Genomic DNA, 7,034 nt, shown 5'->3' with positions numbered 1-7,034 from the left:
TACAGAATGAAAAATAATATCTCTAGTTTATTTTTTCAGTAGTGATTAAAAGAAGTGATTCTTTAAACAACAAAGGGAGAAACATTTAATTTTTATTTTTTAACAACAAATAGAAACATATGGGGGGGTGTCTTCAAAGGACTTTTGTGGTGCATAAAAAACCTATTAGGAAGGTCACTTTGATAGTATGTTGGATTTTGTCCATTTAATGCCCTTCAAATGCATCTTGATGGAAAACAATGAAGTAAAAAAAACCCAAATCCCTGTTTCCAGGTGGGCAGGTGGCTAGTGGTGGTCTGTGCAGTGAGGATAACAAAATGGTTCCAAACAAACTTGCCCTCTTTTCAGGAGCTCTTTTACCACTGTGGTGGCACAGTAGATGTTCTGATGTCATGTGAGCTCCTGTGTTCCAGCCAGTGTGAGGCAGGATATTCAAACTGCTTCACTCCTTTGGGGATGAGTTCATGCTGACTGCTCTCTTGGGACTGGGCTTCTGGCAGTGAGTAAAAAAAAATAAAAAAATAAAGTAATGAAGCATTTGAGTATTAAAGACAGTCCCAAAGGTTAAAGTCTGTCACCAGGCTCACTGGTAAGGTGCTTTCTATGCTTTGTGGTGCTGCAGCTTGGGTGAAGTCCCCCCTCAGATGTCTGTGGTGTGTTAGGAATGTGTTGCAGGTGGAGCCCAGCCTGGACCTGCATCTCTGCTCTTCCTGATTCTTCATTTGGATGCTGCAGGATCAGGCTCTACCAATTAGAAAATGAATGAAGAGCCTGATTAGAGCTTTAAATGGGATTCTTGAGACTTTTGTTTGTACCTGAGGCAGTATGTATGCTGAAATTAAACAGCAACCACTTTTGGCATGCTTCCTCTGCTCATATAATCTCTCTAGCAGGCTGTGTTTTTCTTACTGTAAATCTCTCTCTTATATATATGTATATATTTATTTATATTCAGAAACATCACGTGTATGTGCAGTCCTGGGGAGCAATCACGGCCATGTTCAGCCAGTGAAGCCTCACCGAGGCGTGGAGGGGTCTGATCTTGCTGCCTGCCCTGCTTCTGCCGAATTTTGGCTGCTGCTGCTGTGGCTTGGGGCATTTCTGGCGGCTTACTGACCTACTGGTGAGTTCTGTGGCCCATTGTGGGTGTGATCCATGGCCATGGGAAGTCCTGGTGAGATCCTGTCTCACCTCCTCTTGGTGTGCAGCCCCAGGGCTCCTGAGAGTCCATCTGCACTACCCGGCCCAGCTGCTGCCTTGGGCCATGCTCCTCCTCTCTTTCCAAACAGGCCCTCCTCAGATCCTAAAAGGACACCCTTTACCTATCATGGGTGATTTGCAGTCTTTTAAGCAACCTTTTTTATTGGTATAATCATGGTGATATGAGGATATTTGCCTTGCAGTAGAGAAGTCAGGAAAAAGAATAAAATGAGGGCAAAGAGGACACGAGAGAAAAAGTGAGAAGAAAAGTGTTTTGGAGTCTGGCACTGGCTGAGGAGGGAGAAGGCTGCTGGAAACCCTGGCTGTGCACTAGGAGATGCAAGAGGGGAGGGGTTCTGACTGGAAGCAAACCAGAGGTTAGAAATAGCTGCTGAGCACTGTGGTGTGTTTTCCTGGGAGGCTGAAGCCTGCCCATGGAATGTTTCAGCTTGGAGGGAATGCAAACATTTTCCTGGGCTTTGCCTCTGGGCTGTGTGCTTTGGTCTTTGTGGGTCATTTTTAGTGGTGGGTGGTGGCATTGCTGCTGCTCTGTTGGGCTGTTGAGACCACTGGGAAATGCAGACCAATTCAGCTTTAAGTGTATTCTTTTTCTTTTTTTTATTCCCCCTCCTTTATTTCCCCATGGACTGTCTAACACTAAATTCAGCTTTTGCATGTGGTTATTACTTCATGACAAGGCATGATGAACCGCTTAGGAATTTCTGTAAGTTTAAAATTATCTTTACATTGGCCCCTGTTAAGATTTCTGACAATTGCCGTTAATCTTTAGGCTGGGGGAAAAGGCTTCTTCCTCACCATATGGACTAGACCAGATTTATCTGCTGCCTCTTGTCCTTCATGGGACACGAGGCACATGCTGTTGAGTGATGGATCGTGTCTGGATGTGTCGTAGCAAGAGCACGTTGGCATGGGCACACAGGTGACAAAGTCCTGTGCCCTTACATTTAGTCCATGTGCTCGGGCTGTGTTTTACCCTTTTCCCTCCCCTCCTGAACCCGGGGTGCATTTCCCTGTCCTGTTCCACGGGAGCATCTCTGCGCTGGGGATCACTGCTTGTGCAATATTTTCGGTGAAGTCTCCTATTTCCCAACTGCAAATGGGTGCAAATGTGGGCCATTAAAGCTGTGATTGACTCCAGACAAGGCTGTGCTCCCACACCCCCGTGCACTGTTCAGGGCTGGCCTTTTTGTTCTTTGGTACTTGCGTTTTGTAAGAGCTTCCTGGCAACACCAGCCGTGCAAAGCCATTTTTGTTAATTTATTTCTAATAAAGAAGGTATCTTTGTGACCAAAGAGGGAGAACTCCAAGATTTGTTTTTTCATGGATACAGCCGTATTTGAATGTGTGGAAATATTTCCAGAGTGTGGTCTGCTCCCTGATCATTTCCTTCAAACATCCAGAGCTATGTGATCAAGGGGCTCGTACCAAGGCGGCTGTTCTTGTCAGTGGCAACTTTTCTCTTATTTAAATCCACAAGTGAAACACAGCTCTTGAAATGATCACACAATCCTGTTCTCCAAGGGGCCAACAGGTCAGGAGGTGAACTTGGTGTTGTGTTCCCCAACAGAGGACATTAATGGTTGCTTAAGTGGGATCAAAATGTGTGACGAATTTTATATGCAGCTTGTAAATTAAAAAAAAAATATCATTTTTCCCTTTCAGAATTGTGGTGTCTAGCATTGAAAATCAATTCAGATATTTATGTCCTGTAGCAGTTGATTTCTAAGCAATTAGAGGAAAACACAAGTATTTGCAAGTTTTGTGGTTTTTTTCAGTTGTGTTTGCTTCTTGGATAATTTTATCCATGAAGGCTCCTTTACCACTCTGTCTTGTCGACTCAGCTGAGTTAAAATTAAAGCATAAAATGAAATGTTTATTTAATCATGACGATGTTCTTAAAAACTTGAGAGTTTTCTTGTGCCACTAAAAAAGTGCCTTCAAAACTTCCTGAACTTCTTAAAATGCATCCTCAACACTGATAATTAATGAAGATATACTAAGTAATAAAGCAGCATTTCATCTGTGTTTGAATAATTAGAAATTTAAACTAAATTCTCCTAGTGTGTCGAATATGCTTAACTTTATGATAAAAAACCCCCAAAACCAAACCAAACTGATAAAATGATCAGATCTTTTGCACAAGAGCATTTCTACCTGATTTAAATTCCAAGAACTCAACAGTTTTAACTATAATATATATTTTTTGAGATGAATAAAATCTATTCAGTGTTCAATTGAAGACTTTTATACTGAAAGTATAAAAGAATGTTAATGAGAAGGAAAACTGAATCCAACAGTGGGATTCATAGGGCTTGGTTAATTACTCAAATAGTAATTCATTCAGGACCTCTGCCCAGCTTTCATTCTCCTTCTTGACTCTGCAGACTGGCATCCCTTCACTTTAGCAAAGCAAGGACTGAGCAATGCCAATGATTCCAGGCTGTTCCCTGCTACAATAAACTTTGTCAGATAAGAATGTACTTGACTCTGGATTCTGAACCAGGCTCTTAATATATACAATTCTTCATAGCATATGTGAGGACCACTGACCATGGCAAAGCAAATGAAGTGTTAATTATCCAGAAAGAGCTTAGTTCTGCCCAGTGATGGATAATGCTGCCCAGATTCAGAAATGGACTTATTTATGTGATTAAAGTTAAGCACATGCTTAATCTCATTGATCTCTAACATCAATAACAGTTTATCAATTCAGAGCTGCAATTGGTGTTGCAAACACAAAGGAAAGATGAATGGGGTCTTTGCCTTGACTTTGCCCACTGAATTTCTTGTGGACTGGGAGGTGGAAATGGTAAAGGGTTATTGCTTGGAAATGGACTTGGGGGACTTTCAAATTCCTCACTATCATTGGTCTCTCCACTTTTCATTTCTCAAGGGTGAAATTTTGGTCACTAACATTTTGAACCAAACAGGTTTGGGTGGAAACTTTTTCAAATGAGGCGATGCAAGCCAAGAAGTAATCAGACTGGTAGCACCCTCTATGATAGAGAATATTTAAATAGAAAAATTACAAGGGAAAGATAAAAATTGTAAGGTTGAATGTCTGCAAAGAGACAAATAACAATAAATAGCATGCATTGGTAGCCTGCTGTAACTGGGGAAATAAACAGGAATATAATGGTGCCCTCTAGACCTGGTGCTTCTGCTCGTGTGCACGTGTCCCTTGCATACTTGGAAATATAAATGCCATGGCACCAATATCTAATAACATTTGAGTGCAAGTTCATTTGAACTGCTCAGATGAAGGGCATAAAATTGACATACAGCACTGGAAAGCTAATTTTATATTCCTGGGGTTACTTTTGAAACCTTGTATTTTTTTGTTTCTGAAGTATTTCTTCTGCAGAATAGCCTTTATCTGTCCTTAAAATGCACTGGGGAGGCAAGAAAATATCTTGTCTAGGAGGCTTACCTTTTGGTTTTCAGTTAAAACTATTCTTTGACTAGGAATTGACTTTTTCCAAGTATTTTTTTGAGTAGTACATGTTAACACCAATGGTCACCTTTGTTTGCTAGAAAAATCTTTATTAGCAAAGCCCCGAAGCTGAAGCCCACTAAAAGTACTGTCACCTCTAACCATTCTGGCTAATGGGCTAAAATAGCAAGAAAAAAGGTGCTCTTCACATAGCAGCTTTTATCATTGATAAACCTGCAGTGGTGTCAGTGAACAGAAATCATCTTTAATGTTTTTGTAGTGTAGCCTCAGATTAAAGTGTTGTTAAGTTAGTGTTGAGACTGTTGATAACACAAGAAAGGCACCACTGCCTATCCACCTTTAATATTAATAGAATTAAATAAACCTGCTTTTGTTCCATGCTCTTCAGTTAGAGTGAAAACAAAATTAGAACCACTATGGTGCCATGATATCTCTTTTCAAACATGGAGGGGTAGGATGGAAAATCCCTAGAAGGCAATTCCTGCATAAAGGTTTCCTTTGGGTGGAAGGAAGGAAAATAAAGCCCTTTTGGAATTTTGTACTGAGCTCATCCCAGCTCTCTGTATCTTAAAGCCAGTTTCTGGGTTGAGGGGTAATGCTTGGTTTTGATGACGTTGTATTTTACGATGTGCAGTGTCGAGGATACATTTCTTGCCTCTAAATCACCAAGATACCACTAATAAACTCATTTAACTATTGGTGCCATATTTTGTGAAGGCAATTTAGGAGGGAAAGTAACACAGCAGGCATCCAGTGTGCCTCAAAGGTGATAGGAATGTCAGATTTATCTGGTGATAAGATACATTTGATCTGTATCCTTGAAAGTACAAACTAAACAAGATTGTTTGGTTCTGAACTTTTCTCACAGAGGTAGACGCTAAGTAAAACCACCCTCTTTAACCCAAGACCTTCACAAAGGTATTTAAACTGGGCTAGTTTGATGCTAATTTTCAGGATACATGCATGGCTTTATTCTTTTGGTGGTGAAATTATACTTAAATTTAATTTGAATGAGAGAGCTCAAACAAGGTAAGTAGCATATGAAGCTTGTCAGATTTCTGTTCTTTACCAAGTTAGAAGAAAAAATATGCAGGTACTCAGAGGGAAGTTACAGTGCTTCTGGTTTTTATTCCTCTGCTTGCTTGCTAGTGAATGATAGGCTGAGAAATGCAACATCATCTATTTCTTTTGTGTTCTTGGTTACCATAGAGCATATGCAACATACAGCAAAACACAAACATTTCCTGCTTTGTTTTCTTGGCAGTTTTCTGAATTCAGTATTTTGGAATTAAAATGAAATAGTGTGAATCAATGTAGAGCACACAGAACACCTCGTTTCTTGATCCTCTGATGAGCATTTTTAGAAAAAAACTGCTGAAATATGCATCGTAATCAATCTGATGAACAACCAATGGAGGAGGCTTTTAAATATTTAAGAATCTCTGTGTTGTAGAGAATAGCACAATTTTTTTAAATGAGAACTACAAGTTCCTATAGACCATCAGAGGAGTTCTCCATAGAAGAATTTCGTGCCAGAAGGCTTAAAATACCTAATCCAATCTCGCCTAAGCTGGGTCTGATGTGGCCTGTCTGAAGTCCATTGATAATCTTATTTCAGCTCCCAGGAGTGACCACTGCCTCTTTCCTTCCCTCCTCCAGTGGGACTTGCTCCTGACTGCCCTTGCAGCCCCCATGCATCTGCCTCCATTTCCTCTTTTATTCTGGTAGGAAACATTTCCCTAGTTCTAATTTCACCCCAGCCATGAGTGGCACCTTCCTGCCTGTCACCAAGAGCAGAATCTGGCCAGCACCCACCTGCAGCTCTCCCAGGTCCCCAGAGCTGCTGGGCTTGGCATCACTCTGCTCCTGTGAACTCCCCCGCATCACAGGGTAATCCAGTTTTTAAACAAAAGGCATAATTAATATTAAAACACTTTGAGCAAGAGTGTGGCTTTGTAAATAACAATTTTGTCATGAGAGGAAGTGGCTTTTGCAAGGCGGAGGTTGGAACGAGGTAATATTTTTGGGTGATGTTACAATGAAGAGATTTTCTGGAAATCTGTGATTTACCTGTTACTAATACTGTGCTATTGAACAAGCAGGAAGCAGCATGTGAGAACAATAATAGTAATCTTAGTTAGAATAGTTTTGATGAAAGTACACTTTAATTCACTAATTATGGCAGCTAAAAGACATTTTTACATTCAGTGTTAAAATCACTGTATCTGTATTTTTACCTCACTCTTCCAGCTGCAGAACTCTTTTTCTAACATGTTTTTAGTCATGTTATGCAAATGCCTGTTTAAATTACTAGGAGTATTTGTTTTCTATTTCTGCCCTGTAAAACATAATTTTAATA

The sequence above is a fragment of the Geospiza fortis genome, unplaced genomic scaffold, assembly GCF_000277835.1.
Source record: "Geospiza fortis unplaced genomic scaffold, GeoFor_1.0 scaffold79, whole genome shotgun sequence".
Taxonomy (NCBI): Eukaryota; Metazoa; Chordata; class Aves; order Passeriformes; family Thraupidae; genus Geospiza; species Geospiza fortis.
Note: the sequence above shows the minus strand (reverse complement) of the source record.